Raw genomic sequence first — 19904 nt, forward strand, 5'->3', positions numbered from 1 at the left:
TGTTCGATCGAGTGACTAGTTAATAGACGTGAGATTTTATTATCTTGCGTCGTTTTTTAGGTTTAATAAAGATCTCCCCTATAAATAGGGGAGACATAATTAGGTTTTAGAGAGGAAATTATCAAGTATTAATCAGACGTTACTTCCTCTTTTCCGGATCGAATTCTTTTTAACCTTTCTTCTCTCTTTTATATTAATTCTCTTTTGCTCATCATGCTTGTTCTTGCCTTATTTCTCGTTCTTGTTTTATCTATTATTATGCTTAGCTAATTCTTGAATGCTAGGATTAGGGGAACCATGGTAGTATAACGATGATGCGATAGTCGGCTTAGAAAGTCTTGTTCGTAGAATTGTTTCATTAGCAATATAATTGTAATCATTTAGTTGAATGCATGCAACTGAATTAGTTAACTTGGTTAAATTCAGACCTTGATCGAATGATTGGAATTAACAGACCTGTTATGAACAATAGAATACTTTAATGAGGGCGAAAGCTATGTTAGTAGTATTTTAGAGCGGATAGCGGACCGAAAGGACCTTCCCTTTACCCTTCTCACATCAGACCGACTGACCTACCTTAAGCTGATTTGTGTAATACCGTGGTGAACCGACATCCTGGCATATCCCTTTCTATCTGATTTCTCTCTTATTTTATCCCTTGCTTTTATTAGTTTAGTTCAAATACTCAAACCCCCCCCATCTTGTGACCTTAGACAGACCGAATAACAAGTAAATAGTAACCGCCTCCCTGTGGATACGATACCCGACTTACCTCTACGGCATTAGTAGAGCCAGTTTGTTTTATTTTTGATAGGGTTGCGACAGCCGTGTCAGGCGGCTGACCTCGCAGGAGCGAGTGACGACGCTATTTTCCTTCCCGAGCTTGAGTAATCGGAGTTCGTGCGGAGGAGCATGGCGTACTAGCCGATCGTGGTGAGTATACTTATTCCTTTGGCAAATGGAAATGATGAATTCTTTTGAACATAGCTTGGAAATGACGAAGTTGGCTTGAGAGAAGATCGAGATGGCAGGCATCGAGCCCCCAGCTTTTCCCGAGACGCTGGAGTACCCAGGCCCAGCTGGTACGACGGTGTCCATGGAGATTTCGTCCTTCATTGAGGCGGTGATGGAGGCTGGACTCGACGAGTGGCAGCACGTCGTTAGGAGGGTAAGCCCCCAGTTTAGACTTGTCTTATCTTTCTAGAAATGATCGTGTCAGAACACGATATTAATCCTTGTTGTTGTTGTGATGTGACCATAATTATCGCATATTTAGCCCCCGAATTAGCCTTGTTCCCATGCTTTTTAGTGCATATTTGGGTCATTTATTATCTTTAGTTCTTTGTTTTGCATATTCTTTGAAATTTTGATCCCTTGGTAGGAAAGGAGTAAGAATCTTGCATTTTCATGGCAAAACGAGACTAAATTGATCGAATCCAATGACCAAGCATCAAGGAGAGACAAGATTAGAAGGCCTTTGTACATATTATAGTAGATGAGCAATGTTGAGAAAGGATTCTTGAGTCCCCAAGGAAATCCCCAAGGAATTTATGAAGAAAAGGGAAGAAAAGAAGAAGAAATGTTGCTGAGGTACAATCCGTGCGGTTTCTCCACAATCCGCCCGTCCTCCACAAGCACAATCCATGCGTTTTCCTCCAAAGACGCTCGGATTAGCAGCCACCAGAATCCGCCCGGATTCCCCTGAAGACGCCCGTGTTCCACCGCCAGAATCCGCCCGTCCCGACTCCAAAACGCACGGATTCCTGTACAGCGCAATTTCGTCTTCTCCAAGCTACAAAGAAAGAAGCCCTTCCTTCGAAAAATACCGGCTCCTCCCTGCTCAATCTAAAAAGTGTAATTACTAGTTTAGCCCTTAGTTAACCCTAATGCATCCCCCTAATTTCCACTATAAATACCCCATTAGTCTAATTAGAAGAGCATGTTCTTCTTATCAATTCTTAGAGTAGTTAATATCAATCAAATCTCTCTTTAGTTTTGTAATCAACAATTAATCAAGTTTTAATACAAGTTTTATTTCCTTAATCTCTCTTTTGTTCATCCTTTATTTTGGGTAATTGAAGATTATTTGGGTTATTATTGGGAGATTGACAACCTCTCAATCAAGCATCAAGTACTTCTTTTATCTTTGCTTTATTATTGGAATCATTAGTAGGTATAATCCTCTTAATCCCTTTTTAATTATTGTTAATTACTTTCATTTATTCATCATGTTTCATTTTGTTGGTATGATTGACAACCTTGCTAGCATGATCAACATGATAATGGGTGAGTAGTCTCTTAGCTAGGGTTAATGGGTGATTAGGGGAAACCAAAATGGGGAATGATTCATGCTTAAATTAATATGCTTTCATGTTTTATTTGCTTGCTTGTTTTGATCTCAACTCATGCACATGTTATGTTTGATGAAATGCGAGCCTATGAATCCTTGCATTTTTTACCCATCACCTATCTTTTCAATGAGACTTGTAAGACATAAACCAACTCGAGTCTTATTAGACCATGCATGTTGTTGAGTAGGGAAGATTAAGCCGACTTGTAGGTGTTGTACAATCTAATCGATTCGGCTCCGGGAACCAAACTTTCCTAGGATTGTAAGATATAACCCAACTCAATCCATCACAACAATAATTGCTTGCTTATAATTTGAGAACATGTTTGTATGATCAATTCCCATGATTCCCCTATGACCCCATAACACCCTAGTGCTTTTTGTCAATTGTTTACAACCCTTTTAATTCATCTTGCTTGTTTGTTTACATTGTTATTTTAGTTAGTGACCTTCTACATCAACCAAAATTGTGACACCCCTAAGACACCACTAGTTTCAATAGAAATCTCATCTCAATTCCCGTCCCTTGGGATCCGACCTTTACTTGCCTCTTTTCTCCGCTTTATTCTCCGCTTAATTTCTGTTTTCTTCCGTTTTTCATTTTCGCACATAATTTTACCGTCCCAATTTTGCTTTCTCGGAATTACGCGCGGTATTTTTCTGTCTTTTCAGGTACCTTTGGTAGCACTGCTGGCTACTGAAACCTCCTAGCTCACGCTGGTTTGGGGAGGTTTCCTTTTGTTGCATTTAAAGTCTTGTGAGTTTCCGAGTCCTTCTTTTATGTCAATTTTAGTTATTATTTATCGCAAAATCCCATTTCCCTTTTATTTCATTACATGATTTCGCACAATGAGGGCATTGTGTGATTTGGTTTGGGGAAGGGTTTTGCGTTGCATTTCATTATGTTTTGCATTCACGTTTACATTTTTGTCTTGCATTGTTTTTATTTTCCATATATACAAAATTTGAAAAATTTGAAAAAATTCAAAAAATTCAAAAATATCACGTTTAATTTTGCATATTAGGTTGAGTCAGATTGGAGTATTCATTGCTGATAGCTGTCTTTTTGCTTAAGCCTTGCATTGTTTCACGTCTTTTAGCAAAAGTTTTTGCAATATCTCGAATTTCGTTTCAAAATTTGTTGAACAATTAGATTTGACTTGAAATTTTGGCAAACTACAAAACTTTCTAAGGAATTAGAGCCTATAAACTGGTGTCATTCATGACCAGTTTCATTTAGGATTGTAAGTAGTTACTCCCTGCATATCGTGTAACATTAATTTGCACAAATATGACATTTAATTTCTTTTTGCCTGCATACACTCGGGTTAGTGGTTGGTATTGCATGTTTGGAGAATGCTTGCAAAAATCCCTTTTATTCATTTTACCCATTAGCTTCACATTAGCCAAAAATTGCCAGTTGACCCTTTAGCTACAATCCATAAACTAAGCCTACCCTTTGCTGAGCTAGTTTAGTAGTTTTAGTGGTATTCGTTGTATTGTATCAATTTTAGCTCGATTTGCACTCTATAAAGTTGGTAATGAATGAAGGAGAAAAGAAAAAAGAAAATTGAAAAAATAGTGACTGCCGAAAAGAAAGAACGAAAAAAAAACGGAAAAAAAGAAAACAAAAGAAAAAAGAAACGGCAAAGAAAAAAAAAAGAAAAAAGTTTACTCCTATGTTTGCTTTATATTTTATGAGGAGTGTTATTTGGATTAGTGAAGTGTTTGCCTAATTCATTAAGGCATTTGAGCTTATTTCATTGAGTTAGAAGTAGATGTATTTATTCGGTTTGTTAGGATGCTAGCTTGGCTATTTCCCGCTCATTCCCATATTGTTTTGCCTCTTCTTACCCATAGCCTCACTTATCCAAACCTTTGCAAGTATTCGGCATGTGATGGACCCTGAATGGTTGGAATGTATGTGCACGGTAGCTAGAATTACTTATCATACTATATTGCATGCATGATCATGTTGGTTGAGTCTAGGTGAGTGACTTTTGTCTCTTTCTCTCTTACATATAAATTGCTTACCATTTGCTTTGTTGAGAGAAGAGTGACCCGGGAGAGTCCAATCTTGAAAGTCTTGCAAGGTCAAACGTTCAACATCTTTTCGAAATATGCATAAATTCGTTTGCGTGACATTGAGCTATTAGTAGTTGATTCATATGCATTAAATTGGTTTAAAGTAGACGATTTTCGGTTTGTCCATGTTTCGCTCCTTTCTATCTAGATTTAGTTTTGCATTTAGTTTGCTTGGGGACAAGCAAAGGTTTGGTTTGGGGAAGTTTGATGCGTTTCTATAATATGATGTTTTAGATCTTTATTTCCACGCATTTTATGTCTATTATATGTAGTTTATTCTACTATTTCCCCTATTTCTGTCTACTCTCGTATTTTTATGTAATATTGCAGATTATTGCGGAAATGAGCAGAAAATGAACCAAATCTTGACCCCGAAAGCTAAGCTTAGGAAGGACATGAATACTTGACTCGGACTTGAAGTTTAGAATGCTTTTAAGGCCTGAAAGGTGTATTTGCGTGAGTTTTAGAAGCGGATTGCCAGCTACAGTGGTCTGTAGACTGACCTACATGGTCTATAGACCGTCAGAATGCTTCTCGACATTGCAGGCTGCTTCAGATGACTATATCTCGTGTTCTAGGGCAGATAATCGAGTGATTCCATTTGTAGGTGAAAGCTTATCCTCTTAGCTTTCCAACGCCGCGTAGAACGCCTGATTTGACCAAGTAACGAAGAAATGGCAGGTGTTTTAAGATCAGCGCGCGCTGCAGAATCCGTCAGAATGCAATTCTGTACAGCGCTCTTGGTCGATCGACTGGGTGATGTGGTCGATCGACCACTCCACGAGTCTGACGAGAATTTAAAGACGAGATTTAGCTTAAGCCCATTGTATATTAGTTTTAGGAATAAGAGTTGCGTGATATTCCTATATAACGTAGCTTTAGTTTTCAGTTTTATCATCTTGTTTTTAATCAGTCTTCTATCATCAAATTTTAGGGTTCTTTATCAAGTTTGTTTTAGGGCATAATCATTCAATAATCATTCAATACAATTTTCGTTCGTATTTTTGATTCCTTCTCGCTTCCCCTTTGGTAACTTTAGTTCCTTATTTCGGTTTACTCTATTTCGTTCGTAGTATAGAAATTGCTAGTTAGTTTCCCGAAGCCTTAATTATCGTTTTATGTTATTTGTTTGTTTAATTATTTCAAGTATGAATTCGTTAGCGTCATTCGTTAATCTTATTATTGTTTTTGTCATAGTCATGAGTAGCTAAATACTCTATGCTAGGAATTAGGGAATCCATGGCGTCATGAGTTGATTTTATTAAGTCTAGGTTGAACCCGTACTGGTCTTATTTACTGATGTGAGATTTTACTCCTTTGCTAGATTGAGAAATTAGCGGAGTTAGATTTCTTACAAAGTACTTGGAAAGACTATAGAGCGAAAGTAATTTAGTTTCTTTCTAGGGTGGAAAAGAGACCGAGAGGCTTAATTTGAATAGGGACTTAGACGACCTATTTGACATCCTGAGACGGTATTGGACAGACCTTGACTTTACTAGACTGACCCTTAAGCCATGGTGAACCGAAATTCCTAGCTACTTTTTATTGTCTATTTTAAACTTCATTTAATTTTCAGTAATTAGTTTACAATCAACCAATCAAACCCCCCAAAATTTCCTAGACTAAAATTAAGACAACTATAACTCCCTACCTCCTTGTGGTTCGACCCTTACTATCACTATCTATAGTTTTAGTTTGGATTATAAATTTAATTTTGATACAAAACGACGGTATCAGGTCTAATGAGGCTCGAGTTGGTTTATGTCTTACAAGCCTCATTGAAAAGATAAGTCATGGGTAAAAAATGCAAGGATTCATAGGCTCGCATTTCATCAAACATAACATGTGCATAAGTTGGAATCGCAACAAGCAAGCAAATAATTTATGTGAACATATTAGATTAAGCATTAATCATTCCCCATGTTGGTTTCCCCTAATTAACCATTAACCCTAGCTAAAGAAACTACTCACTCATTATCATGTTTAACATGCTAACAGGGTTGTCAATCACATTAACAAGATAAAACATGATGAATGAATGAAAATGATTAACAATAATTAAAGTAAGGATTAAGAGAATTATACCTATGGAGATTCCAAAATAATAATGCAAAGAATAATAGAAGTACTTGATGATTGATGGAAGGTTGTCAATCTCCCAATAAACCCAAATGATCTTCTAATTACTCAAAATAAATGATGAACAATAGAGAAATTAAGGAAAGATTAAGTATAAAGATTTGTATTAAGACTAGATTAAGAGCTGATTACAAGATTAAGGAATGATTACTAATTGATTACAACTTTATGATAATCTAAGTAGTACAAAGGCGTATTTATACTAAAGATTAGATACAAAAATTCGTGTTACTAAGGGCTTAAATGTCTATTAAGTCCTTAAGAAAAGTTGAGGAAATGCTCCTCTCCAAGGAGATTAGCATCTCCGTTTTGCTGGTCTTGGCACGGGGCGAGCGTCTTGAGCATAGGCACGGGTTCCTTGTAGCAAGATCCGAGCGGATTGTTAGGGGAGATGCTCGGATCACCTTGCTTCAGGACGAGCGTCTTCAGCACAGGACGCTCGGATTGTGGTGAAGGGAGACGCTCGGATCGTCTGTGATCCGCTCGGATCCCATGGCAGGCAGCTTTTCTTCTTTTCTTCCTTCATAATCCGCGAGGATCAATCCGGGGATGCAAAGATCATTTCGTCATTGCCCAATCTACTTCATTATCTACATAGGCCATCTAGTATTGTCTTCCCCTTGATGCTTGGTCATTAGGTGCGATCAATTTAGCTCCATTTCGCCATGTAAATGCAAGGTTTACACTCCTCTCCTACCAAGGAAACAAAACCTCAAAGAATATGCAAAGTGGGAAACTAAAGATAGTAAATGACCCAATTATACACTAAAAAGCATAGGGACGAGGTAGATTCGGGGGCTAAATGTGCTTAATCTACTTTTGCCATTATTATGGACAAAACATTTACTCCCGAAGCAACGTAGATGTGATATGTTGGGTTTACGTCCCCTAAAAAGTTCATAAGGAGTCTTCCTTATAATGGGTCTAATCAAAGCTCGATTATGAACATAGCATGCGGTACTAATAGCTTCGGCCCAGAAATTTCGAGGTAGGCCGCTACATAATAACATCGTGTGTGCCATATCCTCCAATGTTCTATTCATACGTTCAACAACACCGTTTTGTTGTGGGGTTCGTGGTGCCGAGAAGTTATGCCCAACACCATTCTTCCTACAGTATTCTATAAAAGCATGGTTATTAAATTCGGTGCCATGATCCGTACGAATGGAAACTAATTTTGATTTGTACTTATTTTGGGCAAGCTTCATTAGAACTGCAAACTCTTCGAAAGTTTCATCCTTTGAATTGAGAAATATTGGCCAAACATATCTAGAGTAATCATCAACTAGAACGAAAACATACCTGGATCCGCCTCTACTTCTTACCTTCATAGGGCCACATAGATCCATATGCACGAGCTCTAGTGGTTCATTGGTACTAACCATTCTCTTGGGTTTGAACGATGATCTCACATGTTTGCATCGAGCACACGAGTCACATAATGTTTCTTGATCAAATTTGATTGAGGGAAGTCCTTAAACCAAATCCCATCTCTTTAGCTTATTCATCGTTGTTGAATTTATGTGAGCAAATCTTTTGTGCCAAAGACACGGATCATCTGTTGTTACTTTCATGCATGTGAACGAATTAGTAGGAATATTAGTTAAATCAATCATATATGTTAGATTCATTAATCTCATTAATTTACATATTCATATATGAAATAATTTATTTAGTCATAAAATAAATACTAGATCTTATGCATGCAAACTTTAATAAAAAGAGATGGAAAAATCTATTTCTCACCATCTTATTTTCGGCCATTTGGGCACCAACAAGATCTCCTTCTTGTTAGTTCTTGAGCTTTCCTTATAATGGATGAACAATGTTCAAATTAGAACCTCTCCCAAAACCATATACCCAAGGAAATCCCTTAATAACTTATATTATTATGAACTAGTAATAATATAGGTTTTACTTAAAATTTGACACAAAATAAATTGTATTTTCTCTTGAATATTTCGGTCAAGAGAGGAGCTTTTGTGAGGTTTTTATTTCTCTAAAAGTTTCATAAGATGTAGAGAGAATAGTAATTTCTTACACTAGAAATTATATTATGAAAGATGAATGAATAATAGAGAGGAAAAACCCTTGCCTTTTTCTCATGCAAAACCGGTTGGAGGGGAGGAGTGTGCCCAATGCATGAACTAGTTTTTCTACCCAAGAAATAATAGGTATGCAAGGCTAAGACTATAGGTAATCATTGTGTTTTCCACTTAAAAATAATTAACACAATATCAACCATAATCCCTTCCATTTTCGGCACATATAAAATGGGAGGTCCATTTTATTTTTTGTCATTTGTCAATTGTAACATATGTGATATGTTACTTGACATATGAAATTGTAATGTATTTTTAACATATTAAAAATCAACATACTCATAAAATATGTCATATACAAAATCGACTAGTAATTCGTAATTACTTGTACCAAAATGGTTTATCAAATTATAAATTACAACGTCTTGTATTTATAATAAATTATTCATTCAATTTCAATTGTTTCGTAAACAATAATTTTATCCAAGAAATAAAACAATTCGATTACTTAGACCGTATCTAATTTAATCGAATTATAACAAGACATGTTAATCTTACTCACAAATCATCCGTCAATTTTAAGCAATTTAATTAACTCGTATCGGCATACGATTAATTAAATAATCAATTAAGAGTATTTCCCTATAGGTATGACCTAAGGGGATCAACTGATCACCACCGTCGCACGACAACAATGTCAAACTCTAGTCAGCCAATCATTACCGATATGTGTGGACCAGTTGACTGTATAATATTACATCCCACATGTATTCTTAAAATGAGATTTAAACATGTGATCATTATGATCAACAGTTGTGATCGCATTATTGTCGGAGGACACTTATTCCAACAATCTCCCACTTGTCCTCGACAAGTGTGCGTCACCAATTCTCTTGTCCTATTACTATCTCCCACTCAATGCAAGGTGTCTTTCAGGTCGTACTTGCAAGTGATCATATCGAGAGTGGTTTCCTCGATCTGGAGAATAACTGATTGACCGGAATCATCTACCATAGATACCTTCCGAGCGTGGCCACGCATTTCCAGTTCATTACTCCTCGAGTGGCCCTGAGATATTATTTTAACCCTGACAAGGGGGTGGACAATTCCTATCGCACTATTCCCTTCGACTAGCCACAACCATCATAACCCAAAATATGCCCATTTGACCCCATTTACGAAGGTCGTAGTAACATAAATCAAAGTTAATCTGAAACTATGCCACCTTGGGCTAACAGTCTTTAGTCAAAAGAATCGACTAATTAGAATACTATAGTAGCTCTTGCCACGACCAAGCTATATAAATTTGCCAGAACTCTATAAGCGGTCATAAGGCCCGACAAGGTGTTCCTAACAGTCTGCCTATGTGATCGACTAGTCATCTCATATGACTCTATGGCACTTGAACTTGCCATCAATCGCATCACACTCCAGTCACTTCGATACGTCACCTCATACAAGTGACTATGGGCAAATACCATGTTAATCCGGGTTCAGTTTAACGGGGTTCAATATTGTCTCTACAACCCGTTTGGATGTAACAAGGTATAAAAAGAGTTTTTAGATTTAAAAACTCGAACGACAGATGTGATTATCACATATGAATAGTCAATACTTGATTACTACTTCATATTTTTATAATCCATTTTCATCTTATATGTAGTTGTTCATCTCAATGCAATTGAAATGACATATGACATGACTCATCATGTTAAGCCCATGAGAAGGCTTTGGTTAGTAGGTTTTATCAACTTCTTGTACCTAATTCAACCTTACTACATACTCGTTTTCCTTTGTAATGTATACATTTACATTACAAAACTTTCTGAGTACGTGTCTAGATCCAATCTAGACATAGGCCCTCTAGCCTTAGAATAGCTCCCACTGTTTTCACAGTGTGCGGGACTCATCCTTCTTGCACATCTCATGATTGCAAGTGTACTCAATTTCCGTTGTAAATATCTCTCATTGTTCTTTATTGCCTAGAACGATTCTAGTAAATCTATTTCTTAAATAACATAGCCACAATGGTTCCTTAACCATCTTCAGGTGTTTTGAATACGGTTTTTGTCCGAAACCTTATGCAATCTCAACGGTCATTAGTGTAAGCCTTTACACAAAATTGTGAATTGGAAAAACACTTAACTTTGCATCTTTAATGCTTCTTCAAGCACTAAAGAATAATCAATATGGCTATTTGGTAACTATTACTTAAATTCGATTTGAAACAATTCAACATACTCAAAGTATATGAAGTGCTATACATCATTATTCATTTAATTGATCCGGCAGCGGAAGCAAATGGAATCAATCAAAGATGTTCAACTTGATTGAACTAGTTATGAATCTTATCAACATAAGACTTCTTATTTGACGCTAATATCATGTGGATTTATCTACATAAATCTGGATATTAAAGATGTATTATATTTCTCCAAGTCTTAAATCATTCCCAATGATCAATATGTCATCCACATATTAGACTAATTAAAATTTCCGTAACTCCCACTAAACTTCATGTATAAACACAACTTCTCGACTTATCGAGAAAAGTTTTATAACATGATCAAAACATTGATTTCAACTCATTTATGTCCTACTTAAGACCCTCTCTTAAGTTTCACATTATCTTAGGATTGCAAGAGTCTACAAAACTCAAGACATGTATTGAATACATTCCTTCTAATTGAAGAAGTGGGTTTTAGATTCACTCGCTATATGTATATCATCATAATGAAACACAATCCCTAAGAAGATCCAAATAGACCTAAGCATTTCAACTAGTGCAAAACCCTTTGCCACCAATCAAGCTTTGATATCTAACAATTCACTTGGAATTTATTTCGGATTTTCATGGCTCTAAGCCTTGTAATGAGTTGTGACTTTAACATTCTCATGTAAGTCATATATTCATTACTTTCCAGAAGTAACTCGAATCAAACAAATTCTTTGTAAGTTGTAAGCTCTTTACTTTCTTAAAAGTAACGTGAATTCATCATCTTCAACAAGTGATGAATTTAACCTCCTAGGTTTCGAAGAAACAACTTAAATTGTCCCAAGAAAAACAGTGTCTTGCGACATACAATTGTCAAGACATACAATTGTTGACACAATTCTTTTGTGGCTCTTGAATAATTTCTCCCACTCTGTCTTCTAGAAATAAACTTGTATTCTAGAAAGACAGCTTCACGAGCCACAAACTCGTTGTACTCGTGATTATAGTAAGGAAAAATGAGCATTTGTTTCTTTTGTAAACTTACAAACATGGTACCCTACCATTTCATATCTCATATGATTCGTTTTAGATTTAGTGGAAAAAAAATTTAGACAAATTGACAAAATCCCCAAAAGGATCAAGTAACTCAAAGTAACTTGATTGTTGTCCAAACCATATCGAATAGCGTTTGGTTTATTTATCCAACCACACATTATCCCATAATGCGTGCTAAGAGAGATTAATTTGTGATACTATATCACATTTCCTTTGGCTTATATCAAAGTCTTTACTTTGATAATCACATCACGACTAAATCGTGATTCTTTGAACTCTTTGAACTTCTTCAAAGATTTCTCTATTTACCTTATTAAGTGAACACATTAGCATCAACTTAAATCATTGGTAAAAGAAAATGATCAACCTATTTTGGATCAATGATTTACAACCTCGATCTCCTTTTCAACCAAAAGGCACGAGACATCTTGCTTTGAATACAAGATACACATATACCATAAGATTAAAAATCCAATGGTTCCAAGAGTACTCGATAACTCTTTGCGTTCATCATTCCAGAATTTAAGGTTTAATCTTTGGTTACCAATTTGAGTCTTGCATCATCTACATGATGTATCATTCTAGTATGGTTTAGAATATATTCACCTTGATAATGGGCTAGCCATACATGAAATCGTGGTGTATAGGGTCACAAAAGTGAAACCTCTTTTGTATTTTAGCAAGTTTATATTCTTATTTAGAGTTTATGCACTTAATAGTCATAATTAAGTACAACTATAAACCCTAAACTACATTGATTACACAATGACTCTATCTCTCGACATTATTTGATGCTAGTCGTCATATTATAATTATCTTATGTATCGAATACAATGATGAAAACCTCCACTGGTTTCTAATATTGACGAAGTAGTACTAGCAAAATTTATATTAATCAAATAAACATTTAAAGAAGAAGGTTCCATTAGATGTCCCACAACTAACTTGTTGATTCTTCAATAATTTGGGGTAGTTTCCTTTCTAGCGTCCAACAATTAAGACAATGGAAACTTTATCGGTCGGGATTGATAGGTTTAGTATCGTTATTCTCAATAACTTTACTTTTAACATTACCTTATATCAATTCCATTCTAATTTTACTTCTTTAAACCTTATCCTTTTCTTAACGGTTTAAGAGAATGCTCCCACTCATTTCAATGAGTCTTTTCTAAGAGAAGCAAAATTGAAATTCATGAAGACTACTCTTCATTCGTTTGTTTAGTCTTAAAACTTTCATTGAAGTGGTTGCGGTATTTTGGCCAATTGCGATTTCTAACAAATCTAGTCACCAAAATGATTTAACGTTTCAAAGTACTTAACTCAATTAAGAACATGAGAAACCATTTATTGTAAGTAGATATGTTAGTCGAAAATCAAAAACCCTTTTGATCACGAATAACTTTCATCTATACTCTTCACAAGAGATCCTTACAATGGATAATACGAGGTTTTTAGAAGAAAATTTAAATTTTGTCTTTAGTTACAATGTTTTAATGGAGATTTGAACTAAAATCGAAATGATATCGTATATAAATTGAGGTAAAGAAATAGAACAATATTATAACGGAATAGTGGAAAACTTAACATTTATCGTTTTATTAATACTTGTATATAACAAGTAAAGCATTTACATAGTGACCTCTCCCCAACTATGATAAATGATTCCAAGATCCAAATTCATATTAACTTGGGGCACGGTGTGCCGAAATACCCTTTATTAACATAACTCGGTGGATTAACTCTTTAATCGATTCTACTTTTAGAACTCTTGGTCGATAAAATTACATTAATATTTATCTCTAGCCCGAAACACATCCGGAAATCGTCGTGAATACTTTCGTTGAGTTCAAACCAAATTTCGAATAAATGTGTCCATGATCCAAATTCTTATTAACTTAGGGCACGGTGTGCCAATACCCTTTATTAACATAAATTCGGTGGATAGACATTTATCACCCACTTCCCCTACGTAACAAGGTTTGTACCCCGGTAGGGCCGAGTGCACTCCCTCATGAAATAGGTTTTCATGGTTTCTACTTTTTAATTAACCCTTTAATTACATAATTACATAAATGTACAAGTTAATTACCCTAACCATCTTAGGACTCAAAATTAGTCTGCACTAACATTTGACAATAATTAACCTAAATTTCTTAATATTGTTCATAAATGGACCCACAATACAAAATTATTCCATAAACTTCAAATTAAATCATAAAAATTTAAATTAATTTCAAAATTTGAAATTTAAACTCATGAACATTCTGAAAAAATACCATGACACTCATAATATTCAAAACATAGGTTAAAAATTTCGAAAATTTATCGAGAAAAACAATGTTGCGATTTATTGGATTTATCAATTTTAACCATAAAAATATGAGAAAAATTATTTTTATTAACTTTTCACTTTTAGATCTGAAATATATGATAAAATGCAACATGTGACGTTTTTCTTTAGTCATGAAGTATGTTTTAGCAATTTTTACTAATTAAAGTCACTATTTATGTGATTTTTCATCAAAAATTCATAAATCATGCATAAAGACTTCATTATAGCCAAATATTTTACACACATCTTGTAAAATTTCATGTGACAACATACTAAATTTCTATGACCAGATTCGAAATATAACTCATATTAACCTATTTTCCCATTTAAATATGATTTTAACTTGAAAAATCCATATTTAGAGCATAACAACTCATTTTATTATGAAACTTTGCAGGCCATCAGTAGATAATATATGTGAAAACATATCCAAAAACCACTGAAAAATACGTAGTTTAGCTATTTGTCGTCCAAAAATGACATTTTTATCATAAAAATCACATTTTAATGCCAATATTATATAAAATGAACAATAAAATCCATAAATAAACCAAAATGTCCTATAAATCACTTAGGACTAGAAACTTTTAACATGCAGAGTTATTTTTAGGTTTATCTTCATAAATCTATATTAATTAGTTTTGTATGTTAATCTTATAACTCGGAAAAACTATAAACCGATTTGCATGCAAACAACCTAAAGCTCATGATACCGCTTGTTAGATTCATTAATCTCATTAATTTACATATTCATATATGAAATAATTTATTTAGTCATAAAATAAATGCTAGATCTTATGCATGCAAACTTTAATAAAAAGAGATGGAAAAATCTATTTCTCACCATCTTAGTTTCGGCCATTTGGGCACCAACAAGATCTCCTTCTTGTTAGTTCTTGAGATTTCCTTATAATGGATGAACAAGGTTCAAATTAGAACCTCTCCCAAAATCATATACCCAAGGAAATCCCTTAATTACTTATATTATTATGAACTAGTAATAATATACTCCCTCCAGTCACTATAATGTTCCCTCTTTCCCAAAACGGATTATTCAAGTAATGTTCCCCTTTCTATTTTTAGAAACTTTTACTCTTATTTTATTCATTTCTCTCTCCTATCACCAAACCCCACACAACTCTTTTACTCTTATTTTATTACTTTCCTTTATGTTTTGGCCCCACAATTCTTTATTTAACTACTAATAATTCATTCCTCTCTCCTATCACCAACCCCACACAACTCTTTTACTCCTATTTTAATACTTTTCCTTAAGTATTGTGCCATTATCAAAGGGGTGAAGGAAATGTAGATCTATATACATAATAACATATTCATATATGTCTAATTAATTTGTCATAAAATTAAAACGGATTTTATGCATGCAAACATTAATAAAAGAGAAGAGAAATAATGTCCTTACATTGTAGTATTTCGGTTTATAGGGCACAAAAGAGATCACCTTTCTCTCTTGTTCTTGAGCTTATCCTTATGGAAGAACAAAGATCTAAGTATAAGATCTCTCCCTATGTATTATACCCAAGGCTCATCTTAATTTAATTAATATTACAAAACTAGTATAATATTAATTATAGTAGAAAAATGACCCAAAATTATTATATACACTTAATAATTTCGGCATATGGAAGAGAAGAAGAAGAGAGAGTTTTGTCTCTCTAGAAATCTTATATTTTTGATGAGTAAAAAGAATGAATAAGCATCCACTACCTCTTAGTGAATATTAGGCAAAAATAAGAAAACAAACTCAAGTGTTTTTACTTCCCAAAACCGGTGGGAGTGGAGGAAGGAATGAGCCAATGCATGAAATTGTTGTTCTTAACAATGTTCATAGGCTTGCATGGCTAGATAACTTTACAATCATTATGTTTTCTTATTTAAAATATAAACACAATATTAAGTCCATTCCCCTCTTATTTTCGGCACTTTACATAACATGGTGTCCATATTATTTTTGTCAATTGTCTATATGTTACATGTCACATGTCACATATATTTGTTATGTAATTTTTAACATATTAAAAATCAACGTATTATCAAAAATACGTCACATACAAAAATTGACTTAGTAATTTCACAATTACTCGTACCAAAATATTTTACCATTTATAAATCACAACAGATTGTATTTATAACAATTCATTCAAATTTAATTGTTACATTAAACAATTTATTTCATCCGAGTAATTATACAATTTAATTACTCAGACCGTATCTCATTTAATCACATTTCAATTTGATACGTAAATTTTACTTCCAAAATCGTCCGTCAATTTTCAAGTAATTTAATTAACTCGCAACGTTATACGATTAATTAAATAATCAATTAAGAGTATTGCCCTTTAGGTATGACCTAGGGGTCAATCGATCACCACCGTCACACGACAAAGTAATGTCAAACTCTAGTCACCAATCATTACCGATATATGTTGACCGGTTGTGATAACAATATTACTTCCCAATTGAATTCTTTAAAATGAGATTTAATAATGATATTTAAATCATATGATCGCACTATTGTTGAGGACACATTTCCCAACAATCTCCCACTTGTCCTCGACAAGTGTGCGTCACCAATTCTCTTGTCCTATTACTATCTCCCACTCAATGCAAGGTGTCTTTCGGGTCGTACTTGCAAGTGATCATATCGAGAGTGGTTTCCTCGATCTGGAGAATAACTGATTGACCGGATTTATCCACTCTAGATACCTTCCGAGCGTGGCCACGCATTTACAGTTCATTACTCCTCGAGTGGCCCTGAGATATTGTTATAACCCTGACAAGGGGATGGACAATTCCTATCGCACTCATTCCTTTCGACTAGCCACAGCCATCATAACCCAAAATATGCCCATTTGACCCCATTTACGAAGGTCGTAGTAACACAAATCAAAGTTAATCTGAAACTGTGCCATCTTAGGTGAATAGTCTTTAGTCAAAAGAATCGACTCATAAGAATACTATAGCAGCTCTCGCCACGACCAGGCTATATAAATTTGCCAGAACTCTATAAGCGGTCATAAGGCCCGACAAGGTGTTCCTAACATCTGCCTATGTGATCGACTAGTCATCTCTCATGACTGTATGGCACTTGAACTTGCCATCAATCGCATCACACTCTAGTCACTTCGAGACGTCACCTCATACAAGTGACTATGGGCGAATACTATGCTAATCCGTGTTCACTTTAACGGGGTTCAATTGTCTCTACAACCCGTTTGGATGTAACAAAGTATGATAAAAGGAGTTTTTAAAGAAAAACTCGAACGACAAATGCGATTATCACATATGAATAGTCAATGCCTGATTACTATTTCATGTTCTATAATCTAATTTGATCTTGTACGTAGTTGTTCATTTCAATTCAATTGAAATGACATGACTCATCATGTTTAGCCTTTGAGAGGGCTTTGGTTAGTAGGTTTTATCAATTTCTTGTACCTTACTGAACCTCACTACATACTCGTTTTCCTCTTGTAATGTATACATTTGCATTACAAAACTTTCAGAGTACGTGTCGAGATCCAATCAAGACATATGCCCTTTAGCCTAAGAATAGCTCCCACTGTTTTCACAGTGTGTGGGATTCATCCTTCTTGCACATCTCATGATTGCAAGTGTACTCAATTTCCGTTATAAATATCTCTCATTGTTCTTTATTACCTAGAACGATTCTAGAAAATCTACTTCTTAATTATCATAGCCACAATGGTATCTTAACCATTCTAATGTGTTTTGATTATGGTTTTGTCGGAAACCATGCGCAACCTCAATTGTCAATTGTCACTTGTGTAACACCCTTACACAAAATTGCATCATAAACACTTTGCTTTACTTCCTTAATGCTTCTGCATGCACTTAAGGGTAATCTTTATGGCGTACTTGGCAAAGATTACTAAAATTCGATTTTGAAAACAATTCATCATACTCGAAGTATATGAAGTGTTATACATCATTACCCATTTAATTGATCCGGCAGCGGAAGCAAATGGAATCAATCAAATATGTTCAATTTAATTGAACTAGTCATGAATCTTATCAACATAAGACTTTTTACTGACGCTAATATCATGTGGATTTATCTTCATAGATCCGGATATTAAAGATGTATTATAATACTCCAAAAGTCTTAAATCATTCTCAATGATCAATATGTCATCCACATATCGGACTAATTAAAAATTCCGTAACTCCCACTAAACTTCATGTATAAACACAACTTCTCGACTTGTCGAGAAATGTTTTATCACATGATCAAAATGTTGATTCCAACTCATTGATGTCCTACTTAAGACCCTCTCTTAAGTTTCACATTATCTTAGGATTGCAAGAATCTACAAAACTCATGACATGTATTGAATACATTCCTTCTTTTGAAGAAGTGGGTTTTAGATTCACTTGCTACGTATTTCATAACCTCATAATGAAACACAATCCCTAAGAAGACCCAAATAGACTTAAGCATTTCAATTAGTGCAAAACCCTTTGTCACTAATCAACCAATCTTGCTTTTGAAATATCTCTTTATTAGTGCAAAACCCTTTGTCACTAATCAAGCCTTTTATTTCGGATTCTCATGACTCTAAGCCTTGTATTGAGTTGTGACTTAAACACTCTTATGTAAGTCATATGTTCATTACTTTCTAGAAGTAATCAACTTGAATCAAACAATTTCTTTTGTAAGTTATAAGCTCTTTACTTTCTTAAAAGTAGCATGAATTCATCATTTTTAACAAGTGACGAATTTAACCTCCTAGGTTTTGAAGAAACAACGTCTTACACAAAACGTCTCATGTAGCCAAGAAAGACCAGTTTCTTGCGACATAATATTCTTTGTGGCATTCTTTGTGGCTCTTGAAAAATTTCTCCCACTCTGTCTTCTAGAAATAAACTTGTATTTTAGAAAGACAGCTTCATGAGCCGCAAACCCGTCGTGCTCGTGATAATTGAAAAGGGGAAAAATGAGCATTTGTTTCTTGTGAAAACTTACAACCATGGTACCCTTACCATTTCATATCTCATATGATTCGATTTAGTGGAAAAAATAATTTAGACAAAAATGATAAAATCCCCAAAAGGATCAAGTAACTCAAAGTAGCTTGATTGAAGTTCAAAACCATATCGAATAGCGTTTGATTTCTTATCCAATCACACATTATTCCATGATGCGTGCTAAGAGAGATTAATTTGTGATACTATATCACATTTCCTTTGGCTTATATCAAAGTCTTCACTTTGATAATCCCATCACGACTAAATCGTGATTCCTTGAACTCTTTGAAATTCTTCAAAGATTTCTCTATTTACCTTATTAAGTGAACATATTAGCGTCAACTTAAATCGTTGGTAAAGAAAATGATCAACCTATTTTGGATTGATGATTTACAAACTCGATCTCCTTTTCAACCAAAAGGCACGAGACATCTTGCTTTGAATACAAGATACGCATATACCATTAACAATCTAATGGTTTCAAGAGTACTCGATAACTCTTTGCGTTCATCATTCCAAAATTTAAGGTTTAATCTTGGGTTACCAATTTGAATCTTACATCATCTACATGATATATCATTCTAGTTTGTTTTAGAATATAATCACCTTGATAATGGGCTAGCCATACATCAAATCGTGGTGTATAGGGTCACAAAAGTGAAAACCTCTTTTGTA

Source organism: Silene latifolia, chromosome 6, assembly GCF_048544455.1.
Source record: "Silene latifolia isolate original U9 population chromosome 6, ASM4854445v1, whole genome shotgun sequence".
NCBI classification, from domain to species: domain Eukaryota; kingdom Viridiplantae; phylum Streptophyta; class Magnoliopsida; order Caryophyllales; family Caryophyllaceae; genus Silene; species Silene latifolia.